This window comes from Pipistrellus hanaki, assembly GCF_964339955.1.
Source record: "Pipistrellus hanaki genome assembly, chromosome: X".
NCBI lineage: Eukaryota > Metazoa > Chordata > Mammalia > Chiroptera > Vespertilionidae > Pipistrellus > Pipistrellus hanaki.
This window is the reverse complement of record NC_140524.1, coordinates 55,220,262-55,243,337: the sequence shown is the minus strand read 5'-3', so window position 1 is coordinate 55,243,337 and position 23,076 is coordinate 55,220,262. Positions and strand designations below refer to the sequence as shown.

Genomic DNA, 23,076 nt, shown 5'->3' with positions numbered 1-23,076 from the left:
ATTTTTCAATTAGAAAGCAAATCATGTAACATGCAATTGGTTATAAAATAAGGTTTTACTATGCAAAATTATAATGTGTTAAATGTTCATTATGGAACGTTTTGAAAATCCAGTTTTCTCTTGATTTTCAGAAACACATTGCTACCTAATGGCAGTAACAGTTTTGAAATGGACCTCCTCTTCCCTATTTCTTTGCAAAGAAAATTCATAAAATACTATATGCTATGATATGCTAAAAAATACCTCATATAAAGACAGACTGAATTGGCAAACTAAGGGAGGTGGATATGGAAATTTCTCAAACATAAAGGATTTGGACAAATTATGATAAAAGAATCTGAATGATATAAGTCCCTCATTTGTTTTTGTTGTTGTTATTTGTTTGTTTTTACAAAGACCAGGTTCAGTTTTTGTGGTTAAAATATTTTATATATAATAATTATGAAATTCAGGATTGTCATCAAAACATAATCATTAAGAATTTATCAAATTTATTTTTCTATGTTGAGTTCAATGATAGAAGTATTCATTACTTTTTTCCAAATTACAATGAGCAGCTAACTCTGTGATCTCTAGCCCAAGCAGGAGTAGGTAAGGAGTAACCTGTTTTCTCAGCTGCAGAATGCTTCTTGAAAGGATGCTGAAGAACTTGCGGGAGACAGACCTCTGAAAAATCATTCATTTCTGCTTTTTGCAATGCAGATTCTGCCATCCAGTTCTTCAGCACATATCTAGGATTAACAGTCATCATTCTTTTTCTTCTTTCAAAAACTGATTCACTCATATTACTCTTCAGTCTCAAAAGGTCCTGGGACACAGAACACCCAGGCAGGAAAGAGTTCATGTTTTGAAATCATCTTCAGTGCCCAGAATTGCTGAGGAATGTTGAGCTGCCATAACTGGTTTTGAGTAATCTCACTGAGCTGCCTAAATGTCATTGTAAAATCAGTTTCTGTCTTTTCCATGAGATGTAAGAGAAATGCAATTAAATCCTCATCACCCTTCCTTTCTCCAAGTAGTCCCAATTTGGCTTTGAACAGTTCTTTAAATCTTATGTAATAGAGAATAGCATACCCCTACAGAATCTGATCAGCAAGCTGCTTTTGCTGTGGATCCAGTAATGGGTTTAGAGCTGATACAATTTATTCAAATTAAACATTGCCTATTTCTTATTTTATATCTTCTTTCATCCTCAGATGTGTTTGGTACAAAATATGTGTTATAGACCTCCATAAAACTAAATGGACCATAGTCAATTGTAATGGATAACAAACTGAAGTTATCAGTATTACAAACACCATGAGCAAAACCAACAGACATCCACAGGGCAATAAGTTGTGCCATCTCAGATTACCACAAAAGAAAAAAAAATCAACATATCTATTAGGTTCTTTGAGGTCTACAAAGGGGAAATATTCCTGTAGATTAAATCTAATAATGTCCTTAGTAAATCCAGTTCACCATAATGAGCCCAAATTTCTAATGATTCAATCTAATCCATGATTTTGCAACATGCAATACTACTGCACCTCATTCTTTCACAATGTTTCCATTGTAGAACTAATCTCTCCATACTTCATTATCACTTACAACTAGACATTTGCAACAGCATGGATTTACCTGGAGAGTATTATCACTCCTTAATCTTATATTCATTATAAATGCCTGATTGCTTTCAATTTCTGAGATTTTAGCTACATAGAGGGATAAATTTCAAACTCCCTTCTTGACTGCCCCAAGTGAAGTGGAGATGAGTAGTAATCCAGTGAACTGAGATGATAAAGCAGTCTATGGCCATACCACCCTGAACGCGCCCGATCTCATCTGATCTCGGAAGCTAAGCAGGGTCGGGCCTGGTTAGTACTTGGATGGGAGATGATAAAGCAGCTAAAAGTTATGGAGGGAGTATTTAAACATATAAAATAATGCTGATTATATTCATATAGTTACTTGTGTGAAAGGGTGATAAAAGGCACACTGGATATTGAATATAATCCTTAAACACTTTGTAATTGATAGTGCTCTCCGAAGGAACAGAGTCACTCCTTTAATCAGCAGTTAATTAACCAATGCTGTCCTGTAGCAGATGTGCATTTTACCAATAAAGTAAGCCAGATTCTCCTAATGCTTACACTACTCCTGGGAGTGTAGTAAGCATTTCTGGAAGCTACATTAACTCTTTCAAGCGCTGAAGTAGTAATTTTCAATTTTACCCTCTGGCCCACCAAAAAGACAAGAAAATATCAAAACCAACAGTGCGCTCACAATGGCTAACTGAGTCTGCATTTCAACCTGGCATAATCTGAAATTTAAAAACATCTCAGGAGATCAAAGATAGGTTGTTGCTGTTGCTGTGTTTTGGAATGCCTTCGTACCAATGTTTATACCTGTTGTGTCCTAGGGAAACTATTCAGAGGACAACAGAGTAGGAAGTAATGAGTATGTCAGCTTCCCAAGTTTAAAAAAAGGAAATGTGGATACTCTCCAGATACATCCATGCAATCAGAGAAAGATGAGTAAGATATGATTTCACTATATATATGGAACCTAATGAACAAAATAACTAACAAACAACAAAGAAACAGACCCATAGATACAAAGGACAGACTGACAATTGCCCACCAGCTGTGGGAGTGCCGCTCATCCCTGTCAACCAAGCAGATGTGGAGCCGCCCTCTGTGTGGCTGCTCCTGCTGTGGGAGCGCATTGATCATTAGAGGGCAGCTCCTGCATTGAGCATCTGCCCCTGGTGGTCAGCACACATCATGGTCACTGGTTGTTCTGGTTGTTTCACCCTAAGTGTTGCTGGGCTTTTATATATATATCAATAGATGATAGATAGATAGATAGATAGATGATAGATGATTTATGTATAGGATTTTGTGAATACCCTTATTGTCTAAAGCCAGATACAAGTATTTTTAAAATAATTTTTAACAATCTTTGCCTTTCATCATAAGTTTTAATGTATCTATGTTTTTATGGAGTATAGGCAATAATACTCAAAACTTTCTATATTAGAATTTCAAACTAAAAATCCCACTCATTTCATACACTAGTATAATTTTCCTCTTTTGTGTATCTATTATAATGTGACCAAGGAAGTTCTAATTGTGTATTAAAAGAGCAAAGTAATGGTAGGTCTATTACTAAGAAGTGATCAAGAACAACAGCAACAACACCATGAAAAACATCCAGAAATAGATGTTTTGGACCATGCAGTTCTAAGAGAAGAAAAGCAGTTAAGCAAGCCAAGGTGAAATCACAGATGTTTCTCACCAAGTATATCAGATATTTTAATGGTTATATCAAAAACTGAAAATAAACCTTAAGCTTGTTGTTGTTTATATTTTAGTCTGACAGGAAAGTTGAGTAACACAGTTAGCATAATTCATGTGTCTCTCTTTAGTCAGTACTTTTTTTCTGTTATCAAATGTCACATGTGAAGTACTGACATTAAAAATTTCATTGTTAGCTTCTTAATATAGTAGTTGCAAAAATACATTTAAGCAGCTATTTACATATGCATAAAATATAACTTAATAACAATAGTTACAAATATAAACCTTTGTTTTAACAATAGTTTTAAATATTGAGAAAAATATCAATAAAGAAATGTCATAACAGAAAAATATACCAAAAATGTCTAACTTGGAGAAATAAGTAAGTAGTATAACTTCTTAAAAGATAATTTTTGTTCTTTAACTCAAATGAGTTGAATAGTATGGTTTTAAGGAGATTTATTAAATGTACTTGCTTTTTAAATGTTTGTAACAGCTTTATTGAGGTATAATTGTTATATAATAAGTTGAACATATTTAAAGTGCATAATTTGGTAAGATTTGAAATATGTACACAACTTTGAAAACAAAAACACAATTAAAGTAGTGAATATATTTATCATTTTTAAACATTGTTCTGGAGGTTATACCCAGGGTGTTTAGGCAAAAAAAAAAAAAAAAAAAGAAAGAAAAGAAATAAAAGGCATGAATATTGGTAATGAAGGAGTAAGACTGTACACAGACAACATGATTTTCTATGTAGAAAATTGAATTGAATCTACATTAAAGTTATTTGAACTAAGTGAATTTAGCAAGTTTATAGGATACAAGATCAATATAAAAATCAATTACATTTCCTTACACTTGCAAGAGAGAAACAGAAATTAAAATGAAAAAAACAATACCATTTACTGTAGCATTAAATATTAAATAGGGATAGAGTTGACAGAAGTTGTGAAAGATGGGTACAACTGAAAGAAGCCATTCACTGAGAGAAATTCAAGACAATCCAAATAAGTATATTTTTTTCATGAATAAACAGACTGGTTATTGTTAAAGTACTAATAATTTTCCTCCAAATTGGTCTATAGATTAACACAATCTATTTCAAAATCACCAAAAAAAAGTTTTGAAAAAAGACAAAATAATTCTAAAGCTGATATAGAAATGAACAGGACCTAGAATTTCCTAAACAACTTTTAAAAAGAGGAACAAATTTAGACAGATAACCATGATTTCAAGACTTATGGTAAAGTTATAATAAAATGCATGTTATAGCATTAGTAGAGGCTTAGACACATAGATCAGTAGAACAGAATAGATAATCTAGAAATAAACCTACATATTTATGGACAAATGAATTTGATTGAAGTGCAATAGCAATTCAAAGGAGAAAGGATAGTATTTTCATTTAATTGTGTTAATAATTGGGTATCAGGTACAAAAATGAATGTTGATTCTTCATTTTCAACATCTACAAAAATTAATTCATTACTAATTAACCTAATACTATAAGGAATCTGAGTGCAGGGCATGGAAAGAGGATAAAATATTTGTGACTTTGGATTAGTGATGGGAAAATTTTCCAAGATGTACTGGAACCAAACTCCAAAGGAAGATGAGGCCAAGAGACAAAAAAAAAAAAAAAAAAAAAAAAAAAAAGGCTGAGAATTTCAGAAATAAAGAGAGTTTATTAAGGGTACATATAGAGAGAAGCAGAGTATTTGGTGACAGCAAGACAATGTATCTCAACAGGAAAAGGGAGTGGGTCTTGATATACATAGCCTCTACACACATACATGGCTTGTAGACAAGTGGCACATGCTTATCGAAAGCTGTATATTCCAAAGCAGTTAACATATAAATGGGTCCACTTATCTATGTAAGAATCCTCCTTTCATGTGAAACGTGCCCACCCCTCTTGGTGTAAAACTGGTGGTATATAAGTACCTTGTTTCTTAAGATGGTGTTGGAGAAGTCAACCACTAGAAACTATTTTGCCTAATAATTGGACACTGTTATTAAATATGACATTAAAAAACATGATGTGAAAAATATCAAATTGATAAATTAAATTTCAACATGGTAAATAATTTCTAATCATTTCACTTTTCATTTATTTGTAGCTTTATATTTAAAATGCATTTTTTAATATGACGTAACAGGAGATGATTGGACTTTGGGTGGTGGGATAATGGTGATACTAGTATGTACAGATTTTAGAAATTCACACATGAAACCTATATGTTCATGTTGACCAATATCACCCCAATAAAATTTAATTTAAAAATGACTATATATTATTAAATTGATAATGCATTCTATGCTAGTTTAAATTTTTGTAAAGATAAGACTTTATGCTTAATTTGGTAATTTTATACATGTTATATATTAAATATGGAGTTTCAAAAATAAAAAATATGGATTTTTTAACATTATATATTAGTCTTTTATAAATCAAATCTGCCAAATTCTTCACTTTAATTGAGGTGTTTAGAGCCATTTAAGTTAATGTGATTATTGACATGTTTAGGACTAAGTTAATAATTGAGCTATTTGTTTTCTATTTGTCATGTTGTGTCTGTTTAACTATTCTTCCATTTTTAGATTGTGCATTTTTATAATTTAATTGATCTTGTTTTCTTTTTAGATCTTTTTTTTTTTTTTTTTTTTTTTTACATTTTAAATACCTTAGCATTTTATTTGTCAATTATACTGCAACAAATCTGAAAAAATGTATATGAAATCTCCCCAAGTTTATTAGGTTGTATACACCATACTCATGTTCTAGTTAGCAGTTTTCTAGCTTCTGCTTCTTATAAAGAAACTAGAGGCCCAGTGCATAAAAATTTATGCACTGAAGGGGGGGTCACTCGGCCTGGCCTGCCTCCTCTCACACACCAGGATCCCTCAGGGGCGAGAGGCAGCCCAGTGATCAGGGGAAGGCAATGACCCCATCACACCTCTGTTGCTGCCACTGCCATCACTGCAAGCCTTGGCTGGCCCTGGTTACCTGCGCCTCTGGTGGCCCTGAGTGGCTGGGCAGTTGCCATCTGAGGCTTGCCTGTGCCTTGTGCTGGCCCTGGGTGGCTGGGGTCTGAAGGGACTGGGGGACTCAGGAGGCAGGTGCTCTCCAAATGCCTGCCACCCCAGCAGGGCTGAGGAGACTGGATACTGACATTTTGTGGCTGTGGGAACTGCCATCTTTGAGGACAGGGCAACAATTAGCATATTCCCTCCTTATTGGCTGTGAGAACCACCATCTTTAAGGGTGGGACAGCAATTAGCATATGCCCTCCTTATTGGCTGTGGGTGTCTCCATCTTTGCAATGGTGTGAGGGTCAATTAGCATATTCCCTCTTTATTAGATAGGATAATTCAAAAATTAAATATGAGCTTTTCTCTCGTTTAATAAGAAAAAAAAACACACCATTTTTGGAAATTTTGGTCCTATCCCAACAAATATACTTTGGGAAATTTATTTAACAAGATAGTTTTTCCATGACACTGTTACATAACTAATGAATTTGTGCTAACATTCTGTCATGGGTTTTTAATTATCTCCTAAAAAAAATTGCCATTTTTTTAACTAAAAGCAAATCATTAGTTCCTTCTATCAGTTTGTTTTTTTGTTTGTTCGTTTTGAGTCTCATATTAATTCTTATTTAACAACTAGAGGCCTGGTGCAAGAAATCCATACATGGGGGAAAGGGGTGGTGGTGTCCCTCAGCCCAGCCTGTACCCTCTCCAATCTGGGACCCCTCAAGGAATGTCTGACTGCCTGTTTAGGCCTGATCTCGGTGGGGGCAGTCAGACATCCCTCTCACAATACAGGACTGCTGGCTCCCAACTTTTCACCTGCTTGCCTTCCTGATTGCACCTAACTGCTTCTGCCTGCCATCCTTATCACCCCTAACCACTCCATGCCAGCCTGATTGATGTCTAATTGCCCCTCTGCCAACCTGTTTGCCCCCAAATTCCCTCCTCTGCTGGCCTGGTCACCCCTAACTGCCCTCCCCTGCTTGCCTGATCACCCACAACTGCCCTCCCTTGCAGGCCTGGTCCCTCCCAACTGTCCTCCCCTGCTGGCCATCTTGTGATGGCCACCTTGTGTCCACATGGGGGCTGGATCTTTGACCACATAGGGGCAGCCATCTTGTGTACTTCAGTGATGGTCAATCTGCATATTACTCTTTTATTATATAGGATAGAGGCCTGGTGCATGGGTGGGGGCAAGCTGGTTTGCCCTGAAGGTTGTCTCAGATAAGGGTTGGTGTGGGGTGGTCGAGGGGCCTGTGGTGGTTTGCAGACCACCCACGACCCTGGTGACCCAAGCAGAGGCCCTGGTATCAGGAATTTATTTACCTTCTACAATTGAAACTTTGTAGCCTGGAGTCTAGCCAAGCCTTCTGCTTGTTCTGTTGCTGCTGCCATTTCTGTTTGGATTTGTTTACCTTCTATAATTGAAACTTTGTAGCCTTGAGTGGAAGCTTAGGCCAGCAAGGGCAGGCGGAAAGCTTAGCTTCCTCCATTGCCTGGGAAACCCAAGCCTCCATCCTGCTCTCTGTGGCTGCAACGATCTTGGTTGGGTTAATTTGTGTATTTGCTCTGATTGGCTGGTGGGTGTGGCTTGTGGGTGTGGCTTGTGGGTGTAGCAGAGATATGATCAATTTTCATATTACTCTCTTGTTAGATAAGACTAGTATCTGAAAATATTTTGAGAATCCTTGTAAGACAGACATTCTTTTTTTAAAAATTTTATTTATTTTTTTTTTTTTGGTTTTTCTTTTTATTTATTTATTTATTTATTTATTTATTTTAATATATTTTATTGATTTTTTTTGACCCCTTCCCTCCCTCCCACACATCCCCTCCCTCCCCAGAGTTTTGTGTCCATTGGTTGCACTTATATGCATGTATACAAGTCCTTCGGTTGATCTATTATCTCCCCCAGATCTTCCTCCCCTCCCAGCTGTAATTTGACAGTCTACTTGTTGATATACTGTCTCTATATCTATCTTATGGTTCATCAGTTTATAATGTTCTTTATTATCCACAAATGAGTGAGGTCATGTGGTGTTTCTCTTTCATTGATTGGCTTATTTCACTCAGCATGATGTTCTCCAATTCCATCCAGGATGCTGCAAATGATGAGAAATCCTTCTTTTTTATGGCAGCATAGTATTCCATTGTGTAGATGTACCATGGTTTTTGGATCGAATCATCTGCTGACGGACACTTAGGCTGTTTCCAAATTCTGGCTATTGTAGATTGTGCTGCTATGAACATAGGGGTGCATATATCCTTTCTGATTGGTGTTTCTAGTTTCTTGGGATATATTCCTAGAAGTGGGATTACTGGGTCAAATGGGAGTTCCATTTTCAGTTTTTTGAGGAAACTCCACACTGTTCTCCACAGTGGTTGCACCAGTCTACATTCCCACCAGCAGTGCATGAGGGTTCCTTTTTCTCCGCAACCTCGCCAACACTTGTCGTTTGTTGATTTGTTGATGGTGGCCATTCTGACAGGTGTGAGATGGTACCGCATTGTTGTTTTGATTTGCATCTCTCGGATAATTAGTGACTTTGAGCATGTTTTCATGTGCTTTTTGGCCTTCCTTCTGTCTTCTTTTGAAAATATTCTATTTAGGTCCATTGCCCATTTTTTTTATTGGATCATTCATCTTCCTTTTATTTAGTTGTATAAGCTGTTTGTAGATGTTAGAGATTAAACCTTTATCAGTGGTAACATTTGCAAATATGTTCTCCCACACAGTGGGCTTTCTTGTTGTATTGTTGATGGTTTCTTTTGCTGTAAAAAAGCTTTTTATTTTGATGTAGTCCCATTTGTTTATTTTCTCTTTAGCTTCCATTGCACTAGGGGTAGTATCAGTGAAGAAGTTCTTTTGGCATACGTCTGAGATTTTGTTGCCTGTGGATGCTTCTAGTATTTTTATGGTTTCCCGTCTGATGTTTAAGTCCTGTATCCATTTTGAGTTTATTTTTGTGTATGGTGTAAGTTGGTGATCTAGTTTCATTCTTTTGCATGTATCTGTCCAATTTTCCCAACACCATTTATTGAAGAGACTGTATTGACTCCATTGTATATTAGTGCCTCCTTTGTCAAATATTAATTGAGCATAGTGATTTGGGTTGATATCTGGGTTCTCGATTCGATTCCATTGATCTATATGTCTGTTTTTGTGCCATTACCAGGCTGTTTTGAGAACAGTGGCTTTGTAATACAGTTTAAAGTCTGGTATTGAGATACCTCCTACTTTACTCTTCTTTCTCAGGATTGCTGTGGCTATTTGGGGTCTTTTATTGTTCCAAATGAACTTTTGGAGAGTTCTTTCTAGGTCAGTGAAATATGCCGTTGGTATTTTAATGGGGAGTGCATTGAACTTATAGATTGCTTTAGGAAGTATGGACATTTTGATGATGTTGATTCTACCAATCCATGAACATGGTATGTTCTTCTATCTGTTTACATCTTCCTCTATTTCTTTTTTCAGTGTCGTGTAGTTTTCCGCGTATAGGTCCTTTACTTCCTTAGTTAAGTTTATTCCTAGGTATCTTAATTTTTTTGGTGCGATCGTAAATGGAATTGCTTTTTTAGTCTCTGTTTCTATAAACTCACTGTTGGTGTATAGAAATGCCGTAGATTTCTTGGTGTTAATTTTGTATCCTGCTACATTGCCAAATTCATTTATTAAGCCAATTAGTTTTTTAATGGAGTCTTTTCGGTTTTTTATATACAATATCATGTCGTCTGCAAATAAGGATAGCTTTACTTCTTCTTTTCCAATTTGGATGCCTTTTATTTCCTCCTCTTGTCTAATTGCAATGGCTAGTACTTCCAGAACTATGTCAAAGAGGAGTGGCGATAGTGGGCATCCCTGTCTTGTTCCTGTTCTTAGAGGGAATGGTTTTAGTTTTTGCCCATTGAGTATGATGTTGGCTGTGGGTTTATCATATATAGCTTTTATTACGTTGAGGTATGATCTTTGTACTCGCACCTTGTTAAGAGTTTTTATCAGGAAAGGGTGTTGGATTTTATCAAATGCTTTTTCTGCATCAAATGATATGACTATATGATTTTTATCTTTCAACTTGTTTATGTGATGTATCACGTTTATTGATTTGCGGATATTGTACCAACCTTGCATTCCTGGAATAAATCCTACTTGGTCATGGTGTATGATCTTTGTGATGCTCTGCTGGAGCCGATTTGCTAGAATTTTGTTGAGGATTTTGGCATCTATGTTCATGAGGGATATTGGCCTGTAATTCTCTTTCATTCAGTTGTCTTTATCAGTTTTTGGTATTAGGGTGATGCTGGCTTCATAGAAGGAGTTTGGAAGTGTTCCTTCCTCTTGAATTTTTTGGAATAGTCTGAGGAGGATAGGTTTTAGTTCTTCCTTGAATGTTTGGTAAAACTCTCCTGTGAAGCCATCTGGCCCTGGGCTTTTGTTTGCTGGAAGCTTTTTGATGACTGTTTCAATTTCTTCCCAAGTCACTGGTCTATTGAGATTTTTAGATTCTTCCTGATTGAGTTTTGGAAGTTTGTATTTTTCTAGGAATATGTCCATTTCCTCGAGGTTGTTCAGTTTGTTGGAATAGAGTTGTTCGTAGTATTTTGTAACAATCCGTTGTATTTCGGTGGGGTCTGTTGTTATTTCACCTCTTTCATTTCTGATTTTGTTTATTTGGGTCCTCTCTCTTTGTTTCTTGGTTAGCCTGGCTAGAGGTCCATCTATCTTGTTTATTCTTTCAAAGAACCAGCTCTTGGTTTTGTTGATCTTATGTATTGTTTTTTTGGTCTCTATGTCGTTTATCTCTGCTCTGATTTTTGTTATTTCCTTCCTTCTGCTTACACTGGGCTTTTCTTGTTGCTCCTTTTCTAACTCTTTGAGTTGTAGAGTTAGATCATCTGTTACTATTTTTTCTAGTTTTTTGCAATCGGCTTGTAAGGATATGAACTTCCCTCTCAAAACTGCTTTTGCTGTGTCCCAAAGATTTTGGATTGTTGTGCTTTCATTGTCATTAGTTTCCAGGATGTTTTTAATTTCTTCCTTGATTTCTCTGGTAACCCAGTCCTTGTTTAATAGCAAACTGTTTAGTCTCCATGTGTTTGATTTCTTTGGATTATTTTTATTGTAGTTAATTTCCAGTTTTATGCCATTATGGTCTGAGAAGATACTTGATATGATTTCTATCTTCTTGAATTTGAAGAGACTTTACCTATGTCCCAAAATGTGGTCTAGCTTTGAAAATGTCCCATTTGCACTTGAGAAGAATGTATATTCTGTGGCTTTGGGGTGGAGTGTCCTGAAGATGTCAATAAATTCCATCTGGTCTAGTGATACATTTAGGATTGATATTTCTTTGCTGATTTTTTGTTTAGATGATTTGTACAAGGGTGACAGTGGGGTATTAAAATCTCCTACTATGATTGTATTGCTATTAATCTCTCCCTTAATGTCCTCCAGCAGTTTTTTAATGTATTTGGTTGCTCCTGTATTGGGTGCATATATATTTACCAGGGTTATTTCTTCTTGTTGGATTGTTCCCGTTAGTATTATGAAGTGGCCTTCATTATCTCTTGTTATGTCCTTCACTCTGAGATCTAATTTGTGAGATATAAGTATTGCTACCCCAGCTTTTTTTTCATTTCCATTTGCCTGGAAAACTTTTTTCCATCCCTTCACCCTCAGTCTGTGTGCATCTCTTTTTCTGAGGTGGGTTTCTTGTAGACAACAGATGTATGGGTCTTGTTTTCTTATCCAATCTGTTACCCTATGTCTTTTGATTGGAGCATTTAATCCATTTACATTTAAGGTTATAATTGATAGGTACTCATTTGATGCCATTTTTATTCTATACCCGTGTTCCTTCTTCACTTCTTATTTCTTTATTTTTACAGTAGACCCTTTAGCATTTCTTGCATTGCTGGTTTGGTGGAGATAAATTCCTTCAGTCTTTTTTTGTCTGTGAAGCTCCTGATTTCCCCTTCAATTTTGATTGATAGCCTTGCTGGGTACAGTATTCTTGGATTCAGACCCTTCCTTTGCATGACTTTGTATATTTCATCCCATTCCCTCCTGGCCTGATAAGTTTCTGTTGAGAAATCAGTTGCTAGTCTGATGGGGGTTCCTTTGTATGTAACTTTCTGTCTCTCTCTGGCTGCTTTTAAGATTCTTACTTTGTCATTGTTGTTTGCCAATTTAATTATAATGTGCCTTGGAGTCTGTCTTCTGGGATTCATTTTGCTTGGGACTCTGTGGGCATCTTGGATTTGTGTGGGTTTTTTCTTTTCTATTTCAGGAAAGTTTTCTGTCATTATTTCTTGAAATACTTTTTCCATGTCTACCTCAGTTTCCTTTCCTTCTGGAACCCCTATTATTCGAATATTATTTTGTTTTGTTTTGTCCCAAAGCTCCCGTAGGCTCTCCTCCTGCTTTTTAATCTTTTTTTCTAGAAGTTGCTCTACTTGGTATTTTTTTCCATCTTATCTTCTAGCTCACTGATGCGGTCCTCTGCTTCATCTAGTCTACTCTTGATGCTTTCTATTGAGTTCTTCATGGTAGCGATGTCACTTTTCATTTCTTCTTGGTTCTTCTTCAGTTCCTCATGGCTCTTCTTCATTTCCTCATGGTTCTTTCTCATTTCTTCTTGGCTATTGTCAAATTTCTCTTCCATTCTTTTTAGCCATGCTATGATCATTACTCTGAATTCTTGCTCTGGCAGGCTGCTTACCTCTGGCTCGTTTACTTCCTTTTCTGGTGATGCCTGCTTTTCTTTCACGTGCGGACTATGTTTTTGTCTCCCCATGGCCTCTCTTTTCAGGATGTCTGGTTATGTGGTATTCCTTCTCCTGCGTTGATTTTGAGGTACAAAATACAACACTACCAGGTACAACACAAGAGGCACTTAACAGGAATGTATTTACAATATTAATAACCTCTAATAAAGGTGACCACTAGAGAAAGGCAACTTAGGGGATAGGAGAGAAGGAAGAAAGGTAAAAATAAAATAAAGAAAAATTTTAAAAAAATTAAAATTAAAAAAAATTAAGTAAATTAAAAAAAAAGAGGGATAAAGAGATAGAAAAAGAAGAAGAAGAAAAGAAAGTAATGACAAAATGAAGTTGGAAAACAGGGAAAAAAAGAAGAGAGAGAGAGAGAGAGAGAAAGAGAGAGAAGAAGGAAACTAAAAGAGAAATGGGAAACAAACTATATATATGTGGAGAAAATTGCCATAGAAAAACCTCTGGACCCAGCCAATGCCAGTAACAATACTTGGAGATTAATACAAACTACAATATCCACTATTATTAAGTAAGGCTGTGATATACAGAAGTAAAAGAAACAAACAAAAACAGAGGATTTAAAAAAAAATACAAAGCAACAATAACAATACAGGAATAAGCATAACAATTTCACTAAAAGGCATAAAAATTCACAATAATCAACCTTCACACATACAATGCGAAAAGGATAGAGGGGAGAACGGATGTTTTTTTTTTTTTTAACTAGTTAATATAGTGCAGAGATTGGTATTTATACACTTGGATCAGGGGTTGGAACTTAGGTCTATAAGTATAGTGAGAGCTTTAGCAGGGGGTATACAGAGAGAATAGAGAAAAAACTAAAGCCGGAAAGAGATAGGATAAACTGTAGACTAAAGGGTAAAGTTTAGTAAGAGAGTGATAGTGTAAAGGTTGAGTTGAGATTGGGTTGAATGATGCTATAGTAGAGATTAAAATAGAATGAAGGTTACTCCCAATGTAAAATAAAGAAAAAATAAAAAGGTACTAGAGAGAGAGAAAAAAATAAATAAATAAAAATTTTTGAAAAAATTGCAAAATAGCAGTAGTAATAGTGATGATAGAGATTGAAAAATGTAATAATTGAAAAGGTAAAATCAAGTAAGGAAAAAAGAAAAAAAAATGTTTCTTAAGTAAAAGATATGAAAAATGAAAATTAAATAAAAGATGTAAAAAATGAAAATAAAATAAAGAATAGCAAAATTAGCATAAAATGACCAGTACTGGTCACTCACTTCCTCAGTTAATGTATTTGGCACTTCTGATTCTCGGACCAGACAATCTTGCAGTTCCCAGCTTTCCACTGCACCTCAGTTTTGTAAGGTAATCCTTAATTTTTAGTAGGCTATATCTTAGTTATTTGTGTCCATTTATTTTTGATTAATTAAAAGACAAAAGAAAAGAAAGGAAAAAAAGAAAAAAAGAAAAAAAAGAAAAAAAAAAAAGGGCAGTTTGTAATTCAGCTCTTAGGTGTCAGTGTTTCCGGTTTGACCTCCCAGTCTTTTTGGTTGCTCCGGCCTTCTTTCTCTATGGCTCTAGCTGGCAGGGTGCCAGCTGGCTCCCAGACTATCTCTTCTGGCTCCGATCCCTTGTTTCCAGGGAGGCACTTTCTCCCTGCAAATTCCCCGGATATGCCCAATTAGGCAGTCCTTCCCTAGTATTCCAAAGCTAGGGGGTGAAGGGGATCAGGCGCCGAGGTGTCCAGATGTTCCGCCCTTGGCGGGACAGCCGCGATTCTTAACACTCTGTCCCGTGTCCCCTGGCTTTTTTTTTAAATAAAAAAAAAATAAATAAAAAAATAAAATTCCCGCTTCTGGGGAAGCTCATGCCAAACCCAGCACTAGATGTCACTGCAGCCTTCTTAGGGCTCAGCTTTGCGGGCGCTCCATGGAGGCGGGGCCGGAACTCCCCGGCTAATCACTCAGGCTTTCCCCGCAAATTCTGACCTTTCCGTGGGTGACCGAAGAACTCCTTTGAATCCACGCGCCAGCGCCAACTCGGGTGTCTCAGCTACTGGATGGACCTCTCCACAGTGGGCTTTCCAGGCCTCAGAGAAGCCACTCCTTTCTCACAGCGCCGCTGCCGCTGCCGCTGCCACTGCCGCAGGCCGCCGCGGCCGCCGCTGTGGCAGTTCTGGCCACAGGCAGGAAATCCTGTCCAGCGGATCGCTCCCTAGCTTCCTTGAAACCTCTGCTGCCCCTCAGCTGCCAATCAACCCTCCCTGAGCGACTCAGATGTTACTTTTATCCGTTCTGGGACCAGAGTCAGAACAAGTCCGACTGTTCGGTCGCCATCTTCAAGCTCCGCCTAGAAGACAGACATTCTTTCAATATATTCCGACTAATATATGCAGAAGGCAGTAAATAAGAGTTCTTGGCATCATAATTCGTAATGTCTATTTTACAACAATAAAAAAATTAGAAATTCTTTGCCTTTTATTTACTATTTTACAACTTATCTGAAAGTATTTATATTTGATTCTTGCATATTTTAAAGACAATTTTATGGCAAAGATATGTCTTTATTGCATTTATTTTTTGCTATTGAAGTTTTGTTTTGATGAATTATATCAGAAATCCAATAGAGTATTTAACACTGTTAATTCTTTAATTAACTTCATAATTTTAGCACCAGAAATTTACCATGTCCCCAGATCTCCATTTAGTTGTACATAATTCACAATGGCAATGCAATAGAGCAATGGCCAGGGTGAGCCCATCAGAGAGAGGTGATAGATATGGCCCCCAGAGTCTGGACTAATAGAAGGAGAAATGGTTTCCTTTTTTTTCTGATATAGACTATATCCTGAATCAAGGAGAGAAGCCTAGCATAGATACTTTTAAATGTATTTATTTATTTTTTATTATTATTAGCTATATGTTTTGTTTTGTTTTGTTTTCCCAATTGCAGTGTTACATTCAATATTATGTTTCAGGTGCAGAACATAGTTTTTAGACAATCATGTACTTTACAATCTGTTACCGCTGATATCCAGTACCCACCTGGCTCCATTCATAGTTATTACCATATTACTGACTATGTTTTCTATGTTTTACATTTCCATGACTATTCTGTAACTATTGATCCATACTTCTAAATCCCTTTACCTGTTTAACCCAGTTCCACAAACCCCCTCTCCTATGGAAACCATCAATCTGTTCTCTGTATCTATGAGTCTGTTTTTGTTTTGTTTGTTCATTTAGATTGTTCCATATTTTTAAATTATTATATGAATGTTTACATTAGTAATAATTCCATATATCTTTAAGTCAAAGATTATCTTCAAGTGATATTACACATAACATAAAAATCTTACAATATCATCCTTGCATTCATTTAGCCTCTCCCAGTCTTTAAGCTCTTAGTGAAATACATTTTACTCTGTATGCCAAAAACTCCAATATACATTGTCAATAGTTTTGTATGGTCAAGCTATTTTAAAAATAGAATTAAATTTTTTAAATGTGTTATATATTTTCCTGATAATCATCATTTTTAGTGCCATTCTCTGTGAATAAACACATTTTTATTTTGTGATTTTTCTTTCTAATCAAAGGAAATCTGTAAACATTTTTTTGCAGCTCAAATCTGCTGGTGATAAATTATTTCAGCTTTTGTATGTCAGAAATATTTTTTATTTGGCCTGCACTTTTAAAAGATATTTTCACTGGCCTTAAAATTCTTCTATAACATTTTTTTTTCTTTCAGCACTATAAAGATGTTCCTCCACATATTCTCACTTACATTGTTTCAGACAAATACTCTGTTGTCATATTTGCTCTTCTACATAACATGTCTCATTTATCTGGCAGCTTTAAAATTATTTTATCACAGATTTTGAGAAGTTTGATAATAATGAGCTCTGGAATAGTTTCCTTTAAATTTCTTGTTTATGGGGTTAATTAACCTAGATTCTATCAATATGAGTTAAAATTTGTCATAAAATTTTTTTAAAATATATTTTTATTGATTTTTCACAGAGAGGAGGAGAGAGGGATAGAGAGTTAGAAACATCGATGAGAGAGAATCATCGATCAGCTGCCTCCTGCACAGCCACCACCAGGAATGTGCCCACAACCAAGGTACATGCCTTTGACCAGAATCGAACCCGGGACCTCTTAGTCCGCAGGCAGACGCTCTACCCACTGAGCCAAACCGGTCCCGGCTAAAATTTGTCATAAAATTTTGCTGTTATTAATCTAAAAGTTATTTTGCCTGTACCACAACTTCTTTCCTTCTTGGGATTCAGTTCCACATATTTAAGGCTTCTTAAAGTTGTCCTGAATTTCAGTTACTTATTTGGAATAAATGCTGTTTAGGGAAGATTATTTATCTTCAGAATAAGCAATAATGTATAGTGGGGAAATTTCAGTGTAATGAATAGCACAAAATTACCAACTATAAAAAACTAGAGGCCCAGTGTACAAAACTTGTGCACAAGGGGCTGTCCCCCAGCCCAGCCTTCACCCTCTCCAATCTGGGACCCCTCAAGGATGTCCAACTGCCTGTTTAGACCATATCCAGGTAGGATTGAGCCTAAACAGGCAGTTGAACATCTCTCTCACAATCTAGGACTGCTGGCTCCCAACTTCTCGCCTACCTGCATTCCTGATTTCCTCTAACAACTTCTGCCTCAGACATTTCCTATATCTGTAGCCATGATAAATTGAATACATGCTCCAATATTTTTCTCACTAGAAAACAATTAATACAATGGCTTTTGTACAACTGGAATTTCATAGGATTGATAAATTATTAGGATAAAAACATCTTGCTGAATATTTCCTCCCTGAATTAGCATACCTTAAAAATACTTGTTTCCCTTTCAAATCTCTGTTCTTCAGTAAGCTGAATTTCATTATCTTACTACTTTTTGAGTTGCATCTCATGAAATTAACTGTTCTCCTAATAGCCCAATAACTATTCCTGTTTATTGTCCAGCCTGATCACCCACTAACCACTCCCCTGCCAGCTCAATTGGCCCTAAATGCCCTTCCCTGTAGGCCTGGTCACCCCCAACATCCCTCCTCTGCTGGCCTGTTCACCCCTAACTGCTCTCCCCTGAAGGCTTGATTGCCCCCAACTGCCCTCCCTGCAGGCCTGGTCCCTCCCAACTGCCCTCCCCTGTTGGCCACCTTGTGGCAGCCATCTTGTGTCCACATGGGTGCAGTCATCTTTAACCATAAGGGGGGCAGCTATTTTGTGTGTTGGAGTGACAGTAAATTTGCATATTACTCTTTTGTTAGATAAGATAGAGGCCTGGTACATGGGTGGGGGCCAGCTGGTTTGTCCTGAAGGGTGTCCCGGATCAGGGCGGGGACCCCTTGGGGCATGGGGAATTCTGGGCAAGGGGCCTATGGTGGTTTGCAGGCTGGCCATGCCCCCCAGTGACCCAAGCATAAGCCAGGGCCAGCTGGAAGCAAGTATCTGGGGTTTATTTATCTTCTATAATTAAAACTTTTTAGCCTTGAGTGGAGGCCAGAGCAGGCCAGGGCTGTCAGGAAGCTTGGCTTCCTTCATTGTCGGGGAAAACCCAAGGCTCCTGTTCACTCTAGCTCCTTGGTGGCTGCTATCTTAGTTGGGTTAATTTGCATACTTGCTCTGATTAGCTGGTGGGGGTAGCGGAGTATTGGTCAATTTGCATGTTTCCTTTTCATTATACTTCCAAGAGACATATGAAACCATGCTCAAAATCACTAATCATCCAAGAGATGCAAATCAAAATGATAATGAGGTATCATCTCACATGTGTTAGAATAACTATCATCAACAAATCAACAAAGGACAAGTGCTGGCGAGGATGTGGAGAAAAAGGAATCCTTGTGCACTGCTGGTGGGAATGCAGACTGGTGCAGCCACTGTGGAAAAGCGTATGGCGTTTCCTCAAAAAGTTAAAAATGGAACTCCCATTTGACCAGTAATCCCACTTCTATGAATATATACGGAGAAATCAGAAAAGATATATGCACCCCTATGTTCATAGCAGCACAATTTACAATATCAATATTTGGAAACAATCTAAGTGCCCTGCCCATCAACAGATAAGTGGATTAAAAATATGTGGTACATCTACACAATGGAATACTATGCTACTGTGAAAAGAAAGGAACTCCTATCATTTGCAACAGCATGGATGGACCTGGAGATTATTATGCTAAGTGAAATAAGCCAGTTGGAGAAAGATAAGTATCATTCATTTGTGGAATATATTAAACAACATAAATTGATGAAGTAAACTAGATATAGAGACACAGAAGCATCAAACAGTCAAACCTCAGAGGGAAGGCAGAGGCAGTGCAGAGGGAGTACGAGATCAACCAAAGGCTGAAACCGGTTTGACTCAGTGGATAGAGTGCCGGCCTGCAGACTGAAAGGTCCCGGGTTCGATTCTGGTCAAGAGCTTGTACCTTGATTGCGGGCACATCCCCAGTAGGGGGTGTGCAAGAGGCAGCTGATCGATGATTCTCTCTCATCGATGTTTCTAACCTCTATCCCTCTCTCTCTTCCTCTCTATAAAAAATCAATAAAATATATTTTTTTAAAAAAGAGATCAACCAAAGGACTTGTACGCATGCATATAAGCATCACCAATGAACACAAACAGTAGGGCGGTGAGGGCATGCTGGGGTGTGGAAGTGGCCAGGGAGAAGTCAATGAGGAAAAAAAGGAGATATATGTAATGCTTAGAATTTAAGTTTTAAATAACTACAAAAAATAAATGAAAAAACACTGTAGCAATCTATGAAAACAAATCACTTGAAAACCTTAAATACTGTCTTCTATCTCTCATTTCATGATATCTATTTCACTTATATCATTAGAAACATTATTCACACAATGTATTTAAGCTTTGTATATTAAATCTTTTCTAATGAAAGACATTTCCTATATCTGTAGCCATGATAAATTGAATACATGCTCCAATATTTTTCTCACTAGAAAACAATTAATACAATGGCTTTTGTACAACTGGAATTTCATAGGATTGATAAATTATTAGGATAAAAACATCTTGCTGAATATTTCCTCCCTGAATTAGCATACCTTAAAAATACTTGTTTCCCTTTCAAATCTCTGTTCTTCAGTAAGCTGAATTTCATTATCTTACTACTTTTTAAGTTGCATCTCATGAAATTAACTGTTCTCCTAATAGCCCAATAACTATTCCTGTCTATTGTCCAGTTTGGGGATTATTTACTTTAGACATAGTGTTATTTCATTTTAAATTTACAATAGACCTACTATGAGATAACAGTCTAATATTTATATTTTTTGTTGTCTAGGATTTTTTTGTTGTCTCAAGCTTCCTTTAATTTCATGAAGAACAAATGACAGTAACAAAAAGCCTTTGTTAAAAAATGAGCAGAACATCAGTTGGAATTGCAACATAGGCATATAGACACTGACAATTTGATGGATAGAACAAAATTATCAAGATTTTGTCTAAAGTACTAATTGAATAAGTATATTCCAAAGTGAAATTTTAAAATTATATATTTACTTAAAATCTAACTTAAACTGTTTTCATATATTCCTGAAGAACTAGATAAGGTCACTATTTTGAGTATCCCAAGAGACACAAAGAAGGCATGCTATATCTAATATCTCCAAACCTTACTAAAGTCAGAAAAAAACAAACAAACAAAAAAAATCTAGCTAACAGTGAAGTACTATGCCAAGGACTTCCAATTTTAGCAAAGAATAAATGGTGACCTATAAGTATCAGTAGGGGGAAAAAGCTATATTCTCCAAAGACCAGGTTACATTTTTATTGAGTTAAGACTAGAAGTAGTTGATAGACATTTTAAATTATAGTTACTATTGTAACCAAGCCTGAAAAAAACTAAATTTTCCCCTCGTACTGGTATCATTTGAATCAATGATACTTATCAGTAGGGCTGTGCAATTAATTCTTTTACAATACCATTTCCACGATTAGGGACAGTTAACAAAGGGAATAGCAAAGAGAAAAACAAAGACAATGCCCTTTTAAAAGAAATTAAAGATTTACATAGCTGAAGTGAAATATTTTGCTATCTTTTCAGAAAAGAATAATGTGTCTGGGTGTTCATTTTATTATTTTCCTAATGAATAGACTCACTATGCTTTCTTTGGATGGAGACATATCCTTAACCACAGCTTCGTTATCGTTCTTTCTGTGAAGGACACTTTTAAAAACGACCATTAAGAATGTTTCTACTTAGAAGCCTAATTTTCAAATTTATTGTTCACATGTTATGGTTGTTATTAACTTTGTCACTAGAAACTTTTTAAAGGGGAGAATTTAACACTGATTTCAAGCAAAAATTTGCTTATGAATGTCTGACACCTAAAATATTCACTTCTTCACACCAACTATCCCATTCAGCAATTCTTATTCACTGACAAATTGAGAAACAATTGCTTACTACCTAAGTAGCACATAAATATGCATTGATTTTATCAAGAAATTAGGAAACTAGTATATTTTAATAAAAATGCATCTAAATATATCAAGGTTTCTAGCTAACATTAATGCTGTTTTTCCTATATAAGATGGGTTATTTTTTCTTACTAATAGAAATTTATTTTAAAATGCATCAAGGGTGGGAATACCCTCAAATATTTGTATAGAGAAGTGGCCAAATTATGTTTGAAGTTTGAAATAATATATTGTAGGTATTTGAATTGCCTATATTGAAATAAAAAGCCACTAGCATCAAGTAATATTGTATATAAAAGCACTCATATTTTACTAAGGGTAGTTCACTATTTTTTTAAGAAAATGGGTCAATGAGTATTCTCTCTCCCACTACTAACAGTAGTGGAGGACAAGGTAATTTTTTCTGGTTGTGTCTGAACTTTATAAATACAGCTTAGTGTGATAATTATTTTGCCTTTAAATTGGCACTTAAAAAGTAGCAACTGCTCTGTAAGACACAGATCTGCTTTTACCAGTTAGAGGGCTTTTTCAAAATAGTTAAATCAAGGCCCTACTTGATTATCCTAAAATAACCTTATAATCAAATCAGTGATATGTAGGAAGTCAAGAAGTGAAATAATCTTTTTCATGATCATTTTTATCCCATGACATCTGCAGAAAATGCAACATTTCAATGTTTGGTTATTATAAGAGTATTTTCCATTCAAACATAAATGTGTGAGGATTAATAACAGGTATGTAATTTCAGAAGCCCTACACTCCTGTAAGATTTGTAGGCAGAAAGAGGGAGCATGAGAGCAAGCAGTCTGTACCTCCTATTTGAAATGCTACTTGCAATTAATTCATATTTTTAATATAAGATAATTGTAAGATGTAAACAAAATGTTTTACAATACTTAATAATGGGCATATTAAGTACAGTGTAATTTTAGAAATTATCTCTTTCTGTCTCTGTTTCTTTCTGTCTCTCTCCTCCACACACTTCTTCATACTTGAGCTTGTCTCTTTTCCATACTCATATTATTCCTTCTTTTTCCCTCTTAACTCTTGCTGGATATTCTCTCCAACTCTTTCCATTTCTCCCAGTTGCTTTCTCTATCTCTCACATGCTCCTCTTAACTTTACTCCTCTGCCACCCCTTTCCCTCTTCTCATGATTCTCCATTTCAGGTTTATTGTACTCCTTCTGATTTTTTATTCCCTTCGTCTCTCCCAATTCTCCCCATGTTTCCCTTCTAGACTCTCTTTCTCTTTCCCATTTCTTTCTCCCCATTTCCCTGTCCAAAAATTACAAAATCACATGCCATTTTTTTGTCTTTTATTTTTCACTTATACACACAATCACATACAGTGTTCCACATCCACAATTTTTGTCTTGCTGAACTTTGGTCTGGAACAAACTGTAAAACAATAAAATTGTGTATTTTCCCATTTACTCCCTGAAATTTTAATTCCCTGAAATATGACTTCTCTGTAGAATATAATTCCATTCATCAGCCAAGAAAAAATGTTCTTTTAATTTTTTTTTATTTTTATTTTTTTGCTT

General features: G+C 36.1%; 1 long non-coding RNA gene and 1 pseudogene across 3 annotated transcripts in view; both read right to left on the bottom strand.

Moving 5' to 3' along the window:
- LOC311615238 overlaps window positions 1–23,076 on the bottom strand; it is a 1,780,830-nt gene that overhangs the window by 132,797 nt on the left and 1,624,957 nt on the right. The window lies entirely within an intron of this gene.
- On the bottom strand, window positions 482–1,656 carry LOC311615440 (protein adenylyltransferase SelO-like; annotated as a pseudogene). The gene has a single exon. The product of its transcript is annotated as a protein adenylyltransferase SelO-like (transcript).